Source organism: Nanorana parkeri, unplaced genomic scaffold (assembly GCF_000935625.1).
Source record: "Nanorana parkeri isolate BGI_ZX_2015 unplaced genomic scaffold, ASM93562v1 scaffold2835, whole genome shotgun sequence".
Classification (NCBI taxonomy): Eukaryota; Metazoa; Chordata; class Amphibia; order Anura; family Dicroglossidae; genus Nanorana; species Nanorana parkeri.
In genome coordinates this window covers 57,347-77,274 of record NW_017309103.1, presented here as the reverse complement: position 1 = coordinate 77,274, position 19,928 = coordinate 57,347, and the positions used below count along the sequence as shown (strand labels likewise).

Sequence of the window (19,928 nt, the reverse complement as noted above, 5' to 3'; positions counted from 1 at the left end):
CATTGGCTCCTCCTCTTCTGACAGGGCTGTGTAAATGTAGAAGTGATATGGGAGGAGGACCAAAGGCCCTTTGACCGAAGAGGGGAAGAGTCCCAGCTGGTTGGGACCTCCACAGAGAACATCTGCTCCCTCAGACCTCCTGATCCAGATGGAATGTTGAGTGAAGTCATCTAACCCTCTCATATCTCTCCATCATGTGTTTCTATGTTTCCAGGACACGCCATGGAGAAACCCTCAAAGGATCCTCTGACTTTATCTCCAGGTTGTAAGATGGAAGATGAGGACATCACAGCAGATTGTGCGGGAGAAGAGACAGTGAGCTCAGCTATGGATGGTGGACGTCACAGTGTGGATAGAGCATGGAATCCCTCTGACTCTGAGCAACCTCGTCCTGTGGGGGATGGTGCCGGAATTCAGGGGGAGAAGACATTTTCCTGTCCTGAGTGCGGGGAAAGTTTTAGCTCTGAATCAGATCTTTGTGTTCATCTGAGTTCTCACATTGGTGACAAGTCTTTGTACTGTTATGAGTGTGGGAAAAGTTTTCTTAGTAAATCAGACCTTGTTGCACATTACAGATCTCACATTGGGGAGAAGCCATATTCCTGCCCTGAGTGCGGGACAGGTTTTGAACGAAAGTGTTATCTTATCGGACATCAGAGATCACACACGGGTGTGAAACCATATTCCTGCCCTGAGTGTGGGAAATTCTTTACAGCAAGGAGCGCTCTTAATAATCATCAGAGAGTACACACAGGCGAGAAGCCATATCCCTGCCCTGAGTGCGCAAAATGTTTTTCACAGAAGGGCCATCTTTCCATTCATCAGAGATTGCACACGGGGGGGAAACCATTTTCTTGCTCTGAGTGTGGGACAAGATTTACACAAAAGTATGATCTTATCCAACATCAGAGATCACACACGGGGGAGAAACCATATTCCTGCCCTGAGTGTGGGAAAAGTTTTACATCAAGGAGGTCTCTTAATGATCATCAGAGAGTACACACAGGCGAGAAGCCATATCCCTGCCCTGAGTGCTCAAAATGTTTTTCACAGAAGGGCCATCTTTCCATACATCAGAGATTGCACACGGGGGAGAAACCATATTCCTGCTCTGAGTGTGGGAGAAGTTTTACACAAAAGTATGATCTTATCCAACATCAGAGGTCACACACGGGGGAGAAGCCATATTTATGCTCTGAGTGCGGGAGAGGTTTTCCACGTAAGTCCAATCTTACCAGACATCAGAGAGTGCACACAGGAGAGAAACCATATTCCTGCTCTAAATGCAATAAATCTTTTACAGCATGGACCACTCTTAACACACATAAGAGATTACACACAGACGAGAAGCCATATTCCTGACTCAAGTGCGGGAAAAGTTTTTCATGAAACTCCCATCATACTTAACAGCAGATAATCCACACTTGGGTAAATCTGTTTTCTTGATGGTACACTAAAAGGACAAAGGCAGATCCAGAGATGACTTTATGGAGATACCATCAGGTGATTTGACCTGCTGCTGCTGTGGTCACTCATATAACCCCTCCCCCATCGGGAAATCCTTGTTTTTTGCTTGTGTCCTTAGATGATAGATGTCTGCTCTCTGCTGATAGAGATGTGTGTAGTTTATTGTCCCTTTACCTTGTTCTTCTCTCAAATTCCTATGGTTATTTCCAGCCACAGCGGCTACTTCCCGGATTCCAGATCAGTACCCCATGGCTATTGCTTGGTGGACCATACCCGGACCTTGTTGGGCCAGTCTGTAATGTTGCTCGGGGCACTAAATCCTGCATTTGGTGCCCACCTTGATGCAATGCATTGTGGTTAGCCACAGGGTGCTTTACAAGTCCAGGGCAGTGGCATATGGGCATGGTGTGACCCAGCCCCTGAAGACTTCCTCCTGTAGGAGGGGGTGGGCTCTATTGAAGAGAGCGAAGCCAGGGCCACAGATCACTGGGACCACTGCAAGGACCCTTGGTGCGGTTTTGTGAGTATCTGTCTGGGGGCCCCTCACTATGGCAGAGAGAAAGCACGAAGGTGATTTGAGTAATGGGACATGTTCTGACATTTACAGTGAGGAGGTCACCCCTGATGGTCTATCTGATAGCCTTCAGCTGGATTCACTTCCCTCTTCTAATGCTTCTGTCGCCCTATCTTGGGTCCCTCATGCCTCAGGTGGGAGGAGTTTGTGGCCTTTATTTCTTGTTTTATGGGTCAGCTGTCGGCGCTTATTGGAGAGGCGAGTCACAAGGGATGCAAGCGTAGCCCTCTGCCCCATCCCCTTTAGACTCTCTGTATGATGCAGTCATGGTGGCCTCCGTTTTCAAAGGATGAGGAACAAGAGGGTGGTGCGTATTTTCCTCCCCCGGTTCTGTCTCGTTGATACTGTCAGGGAATGCCTTGTGCTGGACCCGCCTGCGCAGTATCTCCTGAAGGTCACCAACATGGGTTCTCTATAAAAGAAGCGTTCCAGTAAGACTTTTCCTATTCATAGGCCGCACCCTGAAAAGCTTCTTTCTCCTCCCAAATTCATTCGGCTGCATTGCCCCTTAGAAGAAGTCTTCCTTAAAAAATCAGTCTGCGCCGGCAGCTTCATGGACTCTGGAGAGCCCCCTGCTGGAGGAAAGTGGAAGATATGACGTCTTCAGAAGGAACATTTCACATTTCCCTGATAAAGATACAAATATATGAAGACATTTTTATGATTGTGAAACAAATGAAGATGAAATGTTTCTATTCTTCTTCTCATGATATTCATTGTAAGGTGATTGATAAAAGTTCTCTTCACATTTGTATCATTAAATCTTCTTTTCTTTCCCTTTTATTCCTTCTGCTGACTCTACAAGTTCTTCTCATACTGGAGGTTTTACCTTTATTGTTAGAATCTCAGGTGGGCTGTCCAGGGTCTTTGTGGGGGTCCCACGTGGGCCATGCGGGGTCTGTGGTGGGCTCTTAAAGGACTCAGGTGGGCTGCACAGGGTCTATAGTGGGGTGTGCAGGGTCTCAGGTTAGCTGTGCAGGATCTATACTATGCCCTGTGGGGTCTGTGGTGTGCTATGTGGGGTCTGTGATGGGATATGTAGGGTCTGTGGTGTGATATGTGGGGTCTGCAAGGTCTCAGGTTGGATGTGCAGAATCTATACTATGCCCTGTGGGGTCTGTGGTGGGCTATGCAGGGTCTGTGGTGGGCTATGCAGGGTCTGTGGTGGGCTATGCAGGGTCTGTGGTGGGCTATGCAGGGTCTGTGGTGGGCTATGCAGGGTATGTGATGGGATATGTGGGGTCTGTGATGGGATATGTGAGGTCTGCAAGGTCTCAGGTTGGCTGTGCTGAATCTATACTATGCCCTGTGGTGGGCTATGCAGGGTATGTGATGGGATATGTGGGGTCTGTGGTGTGCTATGTGGGGTCTGCAAGGTCTCAGGTTGGCTGTGCAGAATCTATACTATGCCCTGTGGGGTCTGTGGTGGGCTATGCAGGGTATGTGATGGGATATGTGGGGTCTGTGGTGTGCTATGTGGGGTCTGCAAGGTCTCAGGTTGGCTGTGCAGAATCTATACTATGCCCTGTGGGGTCTGTGGTGGGCTATGCAGGGTCTGTAATGGGATATGTGGGGTCTGTGGTGGACTATGTGGGATCTGTTGCGGGCCCTGCGTGGTTATTGGTGGGCTCTGCAGGGTCTCGGGTGGATTGTGCAGGGTCTGTGGTGGGCTGCGCAGGATCTGTGGCGGTGTCTGCAGGATCTATGGTGGGGTCTCGGGTGGGCTCTGCCGGTTTATGGTGGGCTCTGCAGGGTCAGCCCACAAGAGATAATTTACAGCCCACCTGAGCCCCGGCTTCCCTGCTATGCTACTAACGCAACTTGACAGAAGCTGGATACGGCGTGTGCGCTGTATCTAGCGGCTGACAGATTATGCCAAATGTCTTAAACAGGAAGGGGTAAATTTTGATGGGAGGTGCCCGAGTGTAGTCTTGCCTAGGGCAGCACAAAACCTAAATGCACCACTGTGGATCAGTACGGGGTTTGGGCAACACTACAGAGGCGGCAGGCCAGCATGAAATCAGGCGTATTACTTAAAGCATAAAATGTTTGTTTGGACCAGCGCAGATGACGTTGCGCAACGTTGGTCAGTCATAGACTAAGCTCAGCTCTAATCTTATCCAGCTCAGCCCTAAGAGAGGGGTAGAGGTCCGCTTAAAAGCTTGAGAAGTTCCCATTTCAACTCCAGCCCCCTCCCAACCTGTCCGTCTATCTCCCACCTTGACTGTCTTTAGGCGTTCCCTAAAGACTCATCTCTTCAGGGAAGCCGATCCCACCTCAACCTAACCGCTCAACCATCACGTTCTCACACAATTCATCCCCACACAGCTCCCTCCTCATGTATCATTTCCCCCTCCCTTTTAGATTGTAAGCTCTCAGGGGCGGGGCCCTCCTTACCATCTTGTCTTGAATTGTGATGTCTTCCTTATATTGTAAAGTGCTGCGCAAACTGTTGGCGCTATATATAAATACTATGTAATAATAATTTGTATAAGCCGGCCCTGAGGTACTACTTTAAAAGTTTGGGGTCAGTTTTTTTCCCCATAGTTCCCCTTAGGGTAACGGGAAGACACAAACTAGCATCCTCCCGTCACCCTAAGCTCAGTATACCGCGAGCTACAGCTCCCTATATACTGAGACCGCCGCAGAAGGGACGGATCCCGACATTACTGTCGAGATCCATCCAACTGCGTGAGTGACATCTGGCTCGGCCTATCTAGAGGCAGATCCAGCTGTACCCGCCCCCTCCCTCATCCGTTCCTCCAGCCAGCGATAGAGGATCGGACAGGGGAGTGGGGGAAATCCCTGCAGGGAGCCGTGACTGACAGTCACCGCTCTCTGCAGGGACATGATTGGGAAGTGAGCGAGCGACGGTATGTGTTCGCTCACTTCCCGATCTATTGGGCCGACGTGCGACAGTTTCATTGTCACACGTCGGCTGGAACTATGAGGCTGAGTGATTTTTTACTCACCTCGTAGTTCTCCATAAAGGGCACCAGGTTGTGATCCGACCAGGGAACCCTAGCATCAGCCACAGCAGGAAGGAAAGTGTGAGGGGTGAAGATGTAGTCGGTTCTGGAGAGGGTATTGTCGGGCGCTGAGTACTAGGTATATACACGCAATTGCCTCCCAAGCGTCAACAAGACCATTCATCTCCAACAGTTGTTGAAAAGTAGGAGAGTCCGAGGTGTTGGAGATGATGCAGAGGACCTGTCCAGACTATGGTGAAGCGCTGTATTAGAATCCCCGCACAGGAACACAACACCCTGATGAGGATGAGCAAGACGCTCCATAAGGTGGCAAAGGAAAGGCACCTGTGACACATTAGGAGCAGTCAAAAAAGTAACCAGAGCCTTGCAGGACGCCCCGAAGCAACCCAGGCCTTTCCTCAAAGCAACTCCCCTATGCTTAGACATTGTGGAGCCTTCTAAGGGTCATCTATCTGGTATCTCCAGAAGGATAAGATCTCCGTAATCCTGATCCTGGAAAACTTATCATCATAGGAATCTTCTCAACGAAGTCCACTTCAGCTCCTTTGGACAGGTCCCAGTCTGAATGACCCGGTATGATCCTCTGTCCCTGGCTGGCGGTGACTTTGATCTATCAGACCGTGCAGAATGGAAAGATTCCCTTAAGGAGGATAAGTCCGCCACTGGAGGAGGCCACCCGTCTCATAGAGCAGTTATAACAAATGTCTTGAGTCTTTAGGAGTGAGGACTTGTTACAGGAATCTGTACTTGTGTATCACATGGGACGGATATCTGTAGAAACACGTAGGACTCTCTGTCTACATGCTTGGGCCGCTATAATATCTGACTCACTTACCATTTGAGGGATGTTGTCTCCTCAGAACTGATGTTGACACTGTCATTAGCCGGAGAGGTCTTTTGCCTCAATGCTGGAGATGTATGGAAAGGTCGGAGGAACCTCACCCTTCTCCTTCATCGACTTCAGCAGTAGTTGCTCATACACATTCTGAACCTACCTCTCACCTAGGACATAGGGATCGAAGCCGGGAGCCAGCAAACCCCTCTGGTCAGCCTCTTGTACGAAGGTGCGCCCCAACGTCTACAACTGGGACACTGTTGACCCCGCTGAATCATTAGTTATTTTGCCTTCTGAGCCTCTGGGTTTTCAGATGATCCCATGTAGCTAATGGTCTATAAACTTGAGTCTGGCATCTTCTTCAGCTGACCCCGCCATGTTTCTGGTGTCACTGCAATGTATCTTCCCAGGTCTGTCTTGGTTCCCCTTACTCCGGGACCTCAGGTTTCTATTCTAGAGAACACCCAAAGTAAGCCGGCCTGACACACACAGAACAAATCCTGCACACAGTCTGATGCACTCTAAAGGTGCCCATGCACCTTACAATTTATCTGCAGGCTTTCTATGGTCAGATGGAAAAGGTGGAACAGATTCCTCCATCTACGCTACACTGTGTGGATGGCGTAATCTCCACCTGGGCCAAGCTTCAGTATCTTGTAAGTCGGCCCCGCTGGCTCCCAAAATACCTGAACAGTCTGAATGCAGGCATTGTTCATGTGTTTTGACAGCCAGCGGGGCCGACTAGCAAGATACTGAAGCTTGGCCCAATGGGAGATCCCTCCATCCACACAGTTTAGAGTAGACGGAGGAATCTGTTGCACTTTTTCTATCTGACCACAGGAAATCTGCAGATAATTGTAAGGTGTATGGCCAGCTTAAGGGCTGTGCAAAAACCAAATGATTGATTGCCTCACACTCCTACAATACCTCAAGCAATCCTGTGAGCTAAAGTTCTTATGTGATCACTTTCCTCATTGACCACATACACCCATATACAGTATGCAATAGGCGCATGACTTTGCCCCCACCTGCAGTCTGCCAGGTAACCGGACTACTTGGCAACCACACACACACATGGCCATTTCCTTTCCTAGTACACACACTGCCACCAAAGGCTTCATGTATAAAAGTTCCACCCGGCACGGCACTAGAATCCCTAGGTGGCGCTGGTGAGTATAGGAATGTATTGTTGTCATCATCATCTGACGCTTATTATGCCATTCCACCAGGCAGAACTTTAACACGAGAAGCCCCAAATGACTTAACAGTTCATTTTTCATGCTGCTCAATTTATAGAGGTATTGACGTGGGACGGACTCACCCCTGGGCCCAACACTTTTAGAGGTGGTATCTTCACCTGCTGTGACGGGTTCTGGGCTCCTTAAGGGGGCTGTAGGTTATATGGACCTCCTGGTTCTAATGGCTGGGTTGGGGCAGGAATTCTGACAGCAGCGCATCATCCTAATGTCGGCCCCATATAACGGTTCTGTTGGTCTCTAGGTGATTGCGTTCCCCCGAAACATACAATTTGGCATCTGCATGTGGCCCATAATGTGTCCTATCATCTCCCTGTGACTGATATTTTGGATGTTATTAGAGATGAAACATAATCCCTCTGATCTAAGGAAAGGACAAACGTTTCTCAGACCACGTGGAGTCCATTGTGTATAGATCTCTCCTCCTCTGCTGGGGTTGTAGGTGACACGTCTGAAGATGTCCATCCTGATCTGCACACAAGCCTGGATGACCTGTCAGGGGGTCACTAGTGGCCGGGTCTCAGGTCCTTCCATGGACCTCTATGTCCAGGTCCAAGCCTTCTATTCACATTGTGGACTTCTGTCTCCTCTGGTGACTACGGAATGAATCAAATATCTCCAATATAAGTAAATGAAGAGAATATCTGTGACATCATCCCACTCCTATATTCTCAAGTCACAAGCTCCTCGGTACAGGAAAAGACCATTAAGGGGCAAATATGACCAGGACACAAATCAGAATGGTGAAATGATCTATTGCTGGAATGATATCACACTCCCCATGCTCATAGATTACCGAGGATGTGTTAGAAACCTAAAAGAACCCCATGGGGACTTCTCTCAGATCATCTCCCTCATTCTCAGGGCTTTGTGGGGTGTTATAAGTATGGAAGGGGGTCACATGTCTGCCCATTGCCAAAGCCCGGCCTTGGTAGCTGAGTGGACTAGCTGGGTCTAGGCTAGGGTTGCCACCTTTTCTTCAAGTGAAACCCGAACACTCTAGCGACGCGCTGACATTTTTTCTTGGGAGAATGATTCCCGGCTTATCCATATGTAAATATCACAGTTGAGACTATTTTTAGTGTGGGGCCAGCAGCCCCTATTTTAATTTTTGGTTGCCCCTGTCTGCCTGACATCTTGTGTCTGGGTTTCTGCTGCCATGAAACCCGGACACAACATTCAAAACCCGAACTGTCCGGGTGAATCCTGAACAGGTGGCAACCCTAGTCTAGGCTTGACTGATGACCATCCGGGACACTCGGCAACAATGACAACGACGTGTTCACTCTACGAGACGTTTCTCGAGGCTGCAGTTCCTCTGAGCTCCACAAGGTGGTGACCTCACCTACACAAAGACAGGAAGTCTCTATGGTGAACAGACAGGAACTGATGTCACATGCAGACAAGTTCCGGGGTGAGAGGTGAATTAGGTGACCATATGAAGGAAACATTGCTGGAACTTGCTGCAGAGAAGGTAATAATATATTATTTTTATGCTTATACTCGGCATGTCTGTCCTTGTCCTCCATAGTCATTGGGATGTGACTCCAGCAGATGCTGCTACTCACATATGTAGTGTGGATACGTATATATTACCCTCTTCCGGGTCAGAACCCAATTATGGGGTCGGAATACTTTCTTCATTTTGTAGATGTGTCGCACTTTCACTTTACCGATAGAAGAATGTCACCAGCACACCATAAGCTGTATCTCATTGGCAAGCGCTTTCGGGGCGTCGCAGGGTCCCCTTCATCAGGCTTAGAGATAACACTGAAGTGAAAGACATACAACAATATATACCTAGACATGCCAATCAACTGAGTGCTGTGAAACCACGCCCATCCACCTAGGGGCGTCGCTATGACGTCACACCTGCCGTTCAGTGACTCCCAACAGCACATATAAGTGTGACTGACCCGGTAGCAAAATACATCGTTTGGGTTAGAGATCGTAAGACCGAGTGTAGAGCGGTATCAAGTGTCGGGGGCTGCGAGCGCATCGGGAACGAGGCGGTGCTGGTTGCCTCGGCAACATGACGCTATACAGCGGCTATTAACATCCAGAGCCGTGGCCCGCTTGACCCGCCCACTTGCGCGAGAGTTTGCTCAGCTGTGTTTGGGGTGCCATTATGTAGTACTGGCACCGCAAGCGCGTTCCACGCTTGGTGCTCATTTTCAAGAGCGCATACCTGACGCAAGTTCCCGATACACTATGGTGTGAATGAGGACTTAGCTTAGTGTGTCGCAGTGGTGACTCCATCTTCCTCCTCCCAGGACAGAGGAGGAAATATAACAGGTTTGGGGGGGGCAAGAAACCCAACAAACACTGAGTGACCCCATCTACATGGGGCAATTCCCACTGGGGGCAGCCCGCCTATTACCCCCTTATATCCCCTTCCTAATATTATACAACCAGTACAGTCAAGATAATTATCCACTATCTGTCCACAGAGATCACATGACCACATCAGTGAAGATGGAGGAGGACCGGAGTCACATGACTGAGAGGATACTAAGCCTCACCCTGGAGATCATCTACCTGCTGACCGGAGAGGTGAGGAGGATTCTGGGAGGTCACATGACATCACTCTTATCTCTATTAAAGGAGAACTACGGGGTTAGGGCTTTTCCCCATAGTTCTCCTCAGGGTCACGGGAGGACACAAACTAGCGTCCTCCCGTCACCCTAAGCTCAGTATATAGGGAGCTACAGCTCGCGGTATACTGAGACGCCGCAGCCGGAGCGGATCCCGACATCGATGTCTGGATCCGCCCAGCTGCGTGAGTGACAGCTGGCTCCGCCTATCTAGAGGCAGAGCTAGCTGTACCTGCCCCCTCCTCCGTCCGTTCCGCCAGTCAGCGCTGGAGGATCGGAGCGGGGAGGGGGGAATCCAGACCCTCCCCTGTCACGTCAGAGCGCTGTGACAGGATCGAGAAGTGAGCGAGCGACGGTATGTGTTCGCTCACCTCCTGATCTACTGAGCCGACCTGTGACAGTCTCATTGTCACAGGTCGGCTAGAACTCTGAGGTGAGTGAAAATCACTCACCTCATAGTTCTCCTTTAATAAATCACAGACCTGACCGGAGAGGTGAGGAGGATTTTGGGAGGCCACATGCATGCGCTGTGACTGCGTACCATCCATTACAGTCACTGTGACTACACCCAAAAGTCCCTAAAAAAATTAGCTAAAAAAGGTTTTGGGATTTATTGTATTAGGTTTGGAGTTTAGGGGTTTCAGTATTTTATTTTGATGGGTCTTTTAGTTTTATTCTTTTTGGGGTCAGCAGTGTGAAAATTTTTTTTTTACCGAATATAACTTTATTCAATATAAGAGGCACGCAAATCAAGGAAATAGGTAACATAAAAAGAAGCATTAGGTAATACAGCTTTTCCAAATCCCTCCCCCAGAGAAATGATCATGATCCAAACGTAATGCAATAAGAACAATCAGCCCCCAAGAAGCAAAGTAGTACTACAGAATAAACCGTTGGGATACCATGGGGCAATCCACCAGGTCTGTGCACCCCAAGGCCTGTTACATAAACCGCACGGGGTAATCACAATGTAGGGCGAAGAGTGTGGAAGGTGCTGTATGAGGGCCTCAAAAAGGGGGGCCGAGCACGTTATAACAGCACTAGATAAAGAAAAACAAGTAGGGTAGTGAGAGAGAGGGTGGAGGAGTTAGGTGTCCACCCAACAAGTAGGGGAGTGAGAGATGGGAGGAGTTAGGTGTCCACCCAACGAGTAGTGAGAGAGAGAGAGAGAGAGAGGGGAGGAGTTAGGTGTCCACCTACAAGATACAAGACAGACCAGGGGACAAGATACAAGACAGACCAGGGGACAAGATACAAGACAGACCAGGGGACAAGATACAAGACAGACCAGGGGACAAGATACAAGACAGACCAGGGGACAAGATACAAGACAGACCAGGGGACAAGATACAAGACAGACCAGGGGACAAGATACAAGACAGACCAGGGGACAAGATACAAGACAGACCAGGGGACAAGATACAAGACAGACCAGGGGACAAGATACAAGACAGACCAGGGGACAAGATACAAGACAGACCAGGGGACAAGATACAAGACAGACCAGGGGACAAGATACAAGACAGACCAGGGGACAAGATACAAGACAGACCAGGGGACAAGATACAAGACAGACCAGGGGACAAGATACAATACAGACCAGGGGACAAGATACAAGTACGAGATATACGATGGCAGGATACAGACTTGTGCAGACAGAGCTAGACCGAACTATCATAAAAATAAATTAAATAAAGCAAAACTAACCAATCCCCAGGCTGAGGGGTGTGTGGCCAGGCCCATCATGAAGTATGGACGTGGGATGGACTCACCCCTGGGCACAACACCTTTGGAGGTGGTAACTTCACCTGCTGTGACGGGTTCTGGCCTACTTAAGGGACTATAGGTTATATGGACCTCCTGGTTCTAATGGTTGGGTTAGAAAATCTGACAGCAGCGCATCATCCTAATGCCGGTCATATATAGGCATTCCACCAGGCAGAACTTTAACACGAGAAGCCCCAAATGACTTAACAGTTCATTTTTCATGCTGCTCAATTTATAGAGGTATTGACGTGGGACGGACTCACCCCTGGGCCCAACACTTTTAGAGGTGGTATCTTCACCTGCTGTGACGGGTTCTGGGCTCCTTAAGGGGGCTGTAGGTTATATGGACCTCCTGGTTCTAATGGCTGGGTTGGGGCAGGAATTCTGACAGCAGCGCATCATCCTAATGTCGGCCCCATATAACGGTTCTGTTGGTCTCTAGGTGATTGCGTTCCCCCGAAACATACAATTTGGCATCTGCATGTGGCCCATAATGTGTCCTATCATCTCCCTGTGACTGATATTTTGGATGTTATTAGAGATGAAACATAATCCCTCTGATCTAAGGAAAGGACAAACGTTTCTCAGACCACGTGGAGTCCATTGTGTATAGATCTCTCCTCCTCTGCTGGGGTTGTAGGTGACACGTCTGAAGATGTCCATCCTGATCTGCACACAAGCCTGGATGACCTGTCAGGGGGTCACTAGTGGCCGGGTCTCAGGTCCTTCCATGGACCTCTATGTCCAGGTCCAAGCCTTCTATTCACATTGTGGACTTCTGTCTCCTCTGGTGACTACGGAATGAATCAAATATCTCCAATATAAGTAAATGAAGAGAATATCTGTGACATCATCCCACTCCTATATTCTCAAGTCACAAGCTCCTCGGTACAGGAAAAGACCATTAAGGGGCAAATATGACCAGGACACAAATCAGAATGGTGAAATGATCTATTGCTGGAATGATATCACACTCCCCATGCTCATAGATTACCGAGGATGTGTTAGAAACCTAAAAGAACCCCATGGGGACTTCTCTCAGATCATCTCCCTCATTCTCAGGGCTTTGTGGGGTGTTATAAGTATGGAAGGGGGTCACATGTCTGCCCATTGCCAAAGCCCGGCCTTGGTAGCTGAGTGGACTAGCTGGGTCTAGGCTAGGGTTGCCACCTTTTCTTCAAGTGAAACCCGAACACTCTAGCGACGCGCTGACATTTTTTCTTGGGAGAATGATTCCCGGCTTATCCATATGTAAATATCACAGTTGAGACTATTTTTAGTGTGGGGCCAGCAGCCCCTATTTTAATTTTTGGTTGCCCCTGTCTGCCTGACATCTTGTGTCTGGGTTTCTGCTGCCATGAAACCCGGACACAACATTCAAAACCCGAACTGTCCGGGTGAATCCTGAACAGGTGGCAACCCTAGTCTAGGCTTGACTGATGACCATCCGGGACACTCGGCAACAATGACAACGACGTGTTCACTCTACGAGACGTTTCTCGAGGCTGCAGTTCCTCTGAGCTCCACAAGGTGGTGACCTCACCTACACAAAGACAGGAAGTCTCTATGGTGAACAGACAGGAACTGATGTCACATGCAGACAAGTTCCGGGGTGAGAGGTGAATTAGGTGACCATATGAAGGAAACATTGCTGGAACTTGCTGCAGAGAAGGTAATAATATATTATTTTTATGCTTATACTCGGCATGTCTGTCCTTGTCCTCCATAGTCATTGGGATGTGACTCCAGCAGATGCTGCTACTCACATATGTAGTGTGGATACGTATATATTACCCTCTTCCGGGTCAGAACCCAATTATGGGGTCGGAATACTTTCTTCATTTTGTAGATGTGTCGCACTTTCACTTTACCGATAGAAGAATGTCACCAGCACACCATAAGCTGTATCTCATTGGCAAGCGCTTTCGGGGCGTCGCAGGGTCCCCTTCATCAGGCTTAGAGATAACACTGAAGTGAAAGACATACAACAATATATACCTAGACATGCCAATCAACTGAGTGCTGTGAAACCACGCCCATCCACCTAGGGGCGTCGCTATGACGTCACACCTGCCGTTCAGTGACTCCCAACAGCACATATAAGTGTGACTGACCCGGTAGCAAAATACATCGTTTGGGTTAGAGATCGTAAGACCGAGTGTAGAGCGGTATCAAGTGTCGGGGGCTGCGAGCGCATCGGGAACGAGGCGGTGCTGGTTGCCTCGGCAACATGACGCTATACAGCGGCTATTAACATCCAGAGCCGTGGCCCGCTTGACCCGCCCACTTGCGCGAGAGTTTGCTCAGCTGTGTTTGGGGTGCCATTATGTAGTACTGGCACCGCAAGCGCGTTCCACGCTTGGTGCTCATTTTCAAGAGCGCATACCTGACGCAAGTTCCCGATACACTATGGTGTGAATGAGGACTTAGCTTAGTGTGTCGCAGTGGTGACTCCATCTTCCTCCTCCCAGGACAGAGGAGGAAATATAACAGGTTTGGGGGGGGCAAGAAACCCAACAAACACTGAGTGACCCCATCTACATGGGGCAATTCCCACTGGGGGCAGCCCGCCTATTACCCCCTTATATCCCCTTCCTAATATTATACAACCAGTACAGTCAAGATAATTATCCACTATCTGTCCACAGAGATCACATGACCACATCAGTGAAGATGGAGGAGGACCGGAGTCACATGACCGAGAGGATACTAAGCCTCACCCTGGAGATCATCTACCTGCTGACCGGAGAGGTGAGGAGGATTCTGGGAGGTCACATGACATCACTCTTATCTCTATTAAAGGAGAACTACGGGGTTAGGGCTTTTCCCCATAGTTCTCCTCAGGGTCACGGGAGGACACAAACTAGCGTCCTCCCGTCACCCTAAGCTCAGTATATAGGGAGCTACAGCTCGCGGTATACTGAGACGCCGCAGCCGGAGCGGATCCCGACATCGATGTCTGGATCCGCCCAGCTGCGTGAGTGACAGCTGGCTCCGCCTATCTAGAGGCAGAGCTAGCTGTACCTGCCCCCTCCTCCGTCCGTTCCGCCAGTCAGCGCTGGAGGATCGGAGCGGGGAGGGGGGAATCCAGACCCTCCCCTGTCACGTCAGAGCGCTGTGACAGGATCGAGAAGTGAGCGAGCGACGGTATGTGTTCGCTCACCTCCTGATCTACTGAGCCGACCTGTGACAGTCTCATTGTCACAGGTCGGCTAGAACTCTGAGGTGAGTGAAAATCACTCACCTCATAGTTCTCCTTTAATAAATCACAGACCTGACCGGAGAGGTGAGGAGGATTTTGGGAGGCCACATGCATGCGCTGTGACTGCGTACCATCCATTACAGTCACTGTGACTACACCCAAAAGTCCCTAAAAAAATTAGCTAAAAAAGGTTTTGGGATTTATTGTATTAGGTTTGGAGTTTAGGGGTTTCAGTATTTTATTTTGATGGGTCTTTTAGTTTTATTCTTTTTGGGGTCAGCAGTGTGAAAATTTTTTTTTTACCGAATATAACTTTATTCAATATAAGAGGCACGCAAATCAAGGAAATAGGTAACATAAAAAGAAGCATTAGGTAATACAGCTTTTCCAAATCCCTCCCCCAGAGAAATGATCATGATCCAAACGTAATGCAATAAGAACAATCAGCCCCCAAGAAGCAAAGTAGTACTACAGAATAAACCGTTGGGATACCATGGGGCAATCCACCAGGTCTGTGCACCCCAAGGCCTGTTACATAAACCGCACGGGGTAATCACAATGTAGGGCGAAGAGTGTGGAAGGTGCTGTATGAGGGCCTCAAAAAGGGGGGCCGAGCACGTTATAACAGCACTAGATAAAGAAAAACAAGTAGGGTAGTGAGAGAGAGGGTGGAGGAGTTAGGTGTCCACCCAACAAGTAGGGGAGTGAGAGATGGGAGGAGTTAGGTGTCCACCCAACGAGTAGTGAGAGAGAGAGAGAGAGAGGGGAGGAGTTAGGTGTCCACCCAACGAGTAGGGTAGAGAGAGGGGAGGAGTTAGGTGTCCACCCAACACGTAGGGTAGTGAGAAAGAGAGGGGAGGAGTTAGGCGTCCACCCAGCGAGTAGGGTAGAGAGGGGGGAGGAGTTAGGTGTCCACCCAACAAGTAAGGTAGCGAGAGAGGGGAGGAGTTAGGTGTCCACCCAACGAGTAGGGTAGTGAGAGAGAGGGGAGGAGTTAGGTGTCCACCCAACGAGTAGGGTAGTGAGAGAGAGAGGGGAGGAGTTAGGTGTCCACCAAACGAGTAGTGAGAGACGGAAGGGAGGAGTTAGGTGTCCACCCAACGAGTAGTGAGAGACAGAGGGGAGGAGTTAGGTGTCCACCCAACGAGTAGGGTAGAGAGAAGGGAGGAGTTAGGTGTCCACCCAACAAGTAGGGTAGTGAGAGAGGGGAGGAGTTAGGTGTCCACCCAACTAGTAGGGTAGTGAGAGAGAGGGGAGGAGTTAGGTGTCCACCCAACTAGTAGGGTAGTGAGAGAGAGAGGGGAGGAGTTAGGTTTCCACCCAACTAGTAGGGTAGTGAGAGAGAGAGGGGAGGAGTTAGGTGTCCACCCAACTAATAGGGTAGTGAGAGAGAGAGGGGAGGAGTTAGGTGTCCACCCAACGAGTAAGGTAGTGAGAGAGGGGAGGAGTTAGGTGTCCACCCAACGAGTAGGGTAGTGAGAGAGAGAGGGGAGGAGTTAGATGTCCTCCCAACGCTTAAGAGAACCACAAGGTTCCCACTTGAGTATATATGAGGTTAACACAATAGAAGGGGGAGAGAAGAAGGTCTCATGTCAGGGCTCTATGATGCTCCGAGTCCAGGAACAACGCCCACGTGACCCACCAGGGCCTAAAGGTATCATAACGGGCAGTGGGCTGAGCCATCAGTGCTTCTGACCTCATCCTTTAACACATTTCTGCAGACCAATCCCGAATTGAGTGAACAGAGGTGGAGTTCCGGTATCTAGGAATCGGGGGCTCTAGACGCATTTATATAAAATTGAAGCGAGGAAATCTTCACCTTGGAAATGGAACGCGGGAAGATGGACGGTAAAGCCATTTTTGGAGTAAATACTATAGCTTTAGCGGGAACCTTCAGGAGTGTGAACTTGTGGGTGACGCAAAACAAAGCTGCCGTTTGTTAGCAGCCCGTCACTTCGCACTAGCGATGTCCCGATACCGGGCAAGGGGTCGATTGGCTCACTTATCTGAGCTCCCTCCCGCGTTGCTCATGCGGCTGAATGTGTCAGACGCTGCAGACGGGAAGGGGTGGGACACCTCTGCCAGTCTGCACATACGGCCACACAATGACCGCGGGAGGACAGGACACCGCACCTGAGAGGAGACCCGGGAAGCTGCTGGAGTGGGAGTAAGCAAAGACAGCCAGAAGAGACAGCAGAGAGAAAGAGAAGAGACCGCAGATAGAGAAGAGACAGCAGAGAGAGAAGAGACAGCAGAGAGAGAGAATAGACAGCAGAGAGAGAAGAGACGGGAGGGAGCGAGAAGAAAGAGCACGAGGAGAGCGAGAATAGACAGCCAAGAGAGAGGGCCGGTTCACACCACAAAGTCTGCATTCCAGAGTGTTCAGCCTCTGAAACGCAAGCTAGCTGCCTCCCTGCTTTCAGGGGTTGGAGGGGGTGTGCCGGTGCATTGAAGTCAATGGCACCGCAGCCACCAGCCCCCTCCCACAGTACCGGAACGCAGGCCCAACAAGAGTCAAAAGACCCCAGTCAGCAATAGAATCCTCCTCCTGCCAAACTGCTTGCTCAAAGTGCAACCACCACGACAACAAGGAAGAGCTCTAAAGGAACAATAGTATTAGTAATAAAGTAATCAATACAATCATCAGAACCAACCTCTGCACATCACTTGCCATCCCTGGGATGACATGATTGATGCCACCCCAGCAGATCCCCATGTGACTCCCCGGCAGGGCCATCCTGCAGATAAGGGAATTTAAGGCCCGAGTTGGGAAGTGCCAACCTATTGGTTCATATTTCGCCCAATTTTCGCCATATTGTGCAAATGCCAACAACTCAGAAATGACCAAATGACATCATCATCAGACCTGTTATGTAGAAGCATCAAATATAAGTCGGTGGAATCATTAGTAACACCCAGGAAATCATTCCGCGGCGCGCGGCAATAATGTGTCACAGCAGCCCAAAGGGATTCGAAATGTTGCATTAGACGATGAAAACCAGATCATAAATAACAATGTCCTAAACTCAGCACCTCGTATGTACCAAACAGGCCATTCCAACCATTACACTACAGCAGGGGTCTCAAACTCAATTCACTCGAGGGCCACTCGACAAATGTATTTCTCCCATGGGGGCCGCTTACCAAATTTCATACTTCAAAATTAAAGTTAGCTATATCCGGTTTGGTACTACTGACCCCAATACACACACAAGGAGGCCCCATTCATATATGTACGTTTAGGTGTAATTAGGGATTCCTGCGTCAGGAACTTGCATTCTCCTGCAGCAGGAATGCCTAATCTGGTGTTTACAAGCGGCAGATTTCACCCATTCAAGTTAATGATCAGGTGACAGCAGCTCCATGTAAACGCCTGCGCACCGCATGTAATGGTATGTGATATGATTACATGCGGTTAGAAAACACTCTCCCTGGGTGCATGATCGATGTGTCCAGGAACAGTGATTAATTCATAACCGAATGTAATCATATCACATAACATTACATGCGGCGTGCAGGCGTTTACATGCAGCTGCTGTCACCTGATCATTAACTTGAATGGGTGAAATCTGCCGCTTGTAAACACCAGATTAGGCATTCCTGCTGCAGGAGAATGCAAGTTCCTGACGCAGGAATCCCTAATTGCACCTGAACCTACAGGTGTGAATGGGGCCCAACAGGGCCACATAAAAAAATACTACCCTTGTACATATGATATAATGCACATAAAAAAATACGCCCCCCCCCACATATAAAATAATACCCTCTCCCATACACTAAAATAATACATCCCCCCCCCACATATAAAATAATAATACAACCTCCTCCCCGCACATAAAATAAAATACAGAGCCCCCTCTCCTGCTTACCTTTTTGCAGGGAGGAGGCAGATCGATCTCTGGGGCTCTAGTGGGTGATTAGTGATGACCTCGCAGACAAAAATATTGACCACACAGAACTGCAATGCTCAGATCCTCCCTAGTCACAGATGACAGTCCTAATGCTGCTCCTACAAGTCCCGCTACAAATCCCAGACCGCCTGCAGGTAAATGAAGAGTTTCCGGGCTGACCTCAGGTATAGGCCCCAATGCTGTACACAGGGTGAGGCTGACACATCAGGAATGAGAGGCGCAGGGGCCACAGATGGAATGGAAGAGGCAGCTGTAGTCAGGAATAGTTACAAATGTCTGAGCCGGTCCACCTATCCAGGAGAATCCGCCCTCTGAAATCACGCTGAAGTCAATGATCCATTCCGGGCTGTGAGCAGGTGAAAAGATCCTAAAGGGAGACTGAAGATAATCCAGAGGTGAGTCCAGCTGGCAGTCCTGAGGTAACTGCTGACCCCGCCCACTGATAACAGTGACTTTAGAGGTGAAAAGTTACACTCATTGGTCAGCTGTTTTCCCGCCAAAAGTCTGTCACCAATCCTGTGCTCAGCTGACTGAAGGTCTGCCCAGCAACTGAGGTAAATCTTCCTAGCAACAGCAGGCAGCTTGTAACCTGAAAGACAAAGCAGAAAGAACCAGCAAAGCCGCCCCAGAGAGACATGTACATGACAGTCACCACATACCTCTATTTGATTATAATTAGTTTTTTTTTTAAAACATGGTTGATCGGGGCCACAATCCCACGGGGTCTGTCCTTGGGCCCCTTCTATTCTCCATCTACACCTCCTCCCTGGGTCAGTTGATAGCCCCCTATGACTTCCAATAACATCTCTATGCTGATGACACCCAAATCTATCTCTCTGCTCCTCAGCTCACCCCCTCTCTCCCCCTCATTCATATCTACTCTACATACTGACATATCATCATGGATGTCACACCTCTTCCTCCAACTCAATCTCTCCAACACTGAGCTTATAATATTTCCTCCTCTCCGTGTCCCCTCCCCCGACTTCCCCCATCACAATCAACAGAACTACAATCAACCCCCCATCAAGCCAGGATGAGTTCTCCTTTCATCCCCACATCCAATCACCATCCAAATCTTGCCGGCTCAACTTCCGAAACATTTCTAAAATTCACCCATTGTTAACAAACCCGCAAAGCTTCTAATTCTCTGCCTTGTAATCTCTCCTCGACCACTGTAACTCCCTCCTCATGGGCCTACCACCAAACAGGCTCCTCCCACCTTCAGTCTGTCATGAATGCTGCTGCCAGACTCATCCTTCCTTACCAACCATTCAATGTCTGCCGCCCCTCTCTGCCAATCCCTCCACTGGCTTCCATCCCCCGCCCCTC

At 49.3% G+C, this 19,928-nt stretch overlaps 1 pseudogene; it reads left to right on the top strand.

The window, feature by feature from the left end:
• Positions 1 to 222: 222 nt before the first annotated feature.
• The window catches only part of LOC108802386, a 33,359-nt pseudogene continuing 13,653 nt past the window's right edge, over positions 223 to 19,928 (top strand).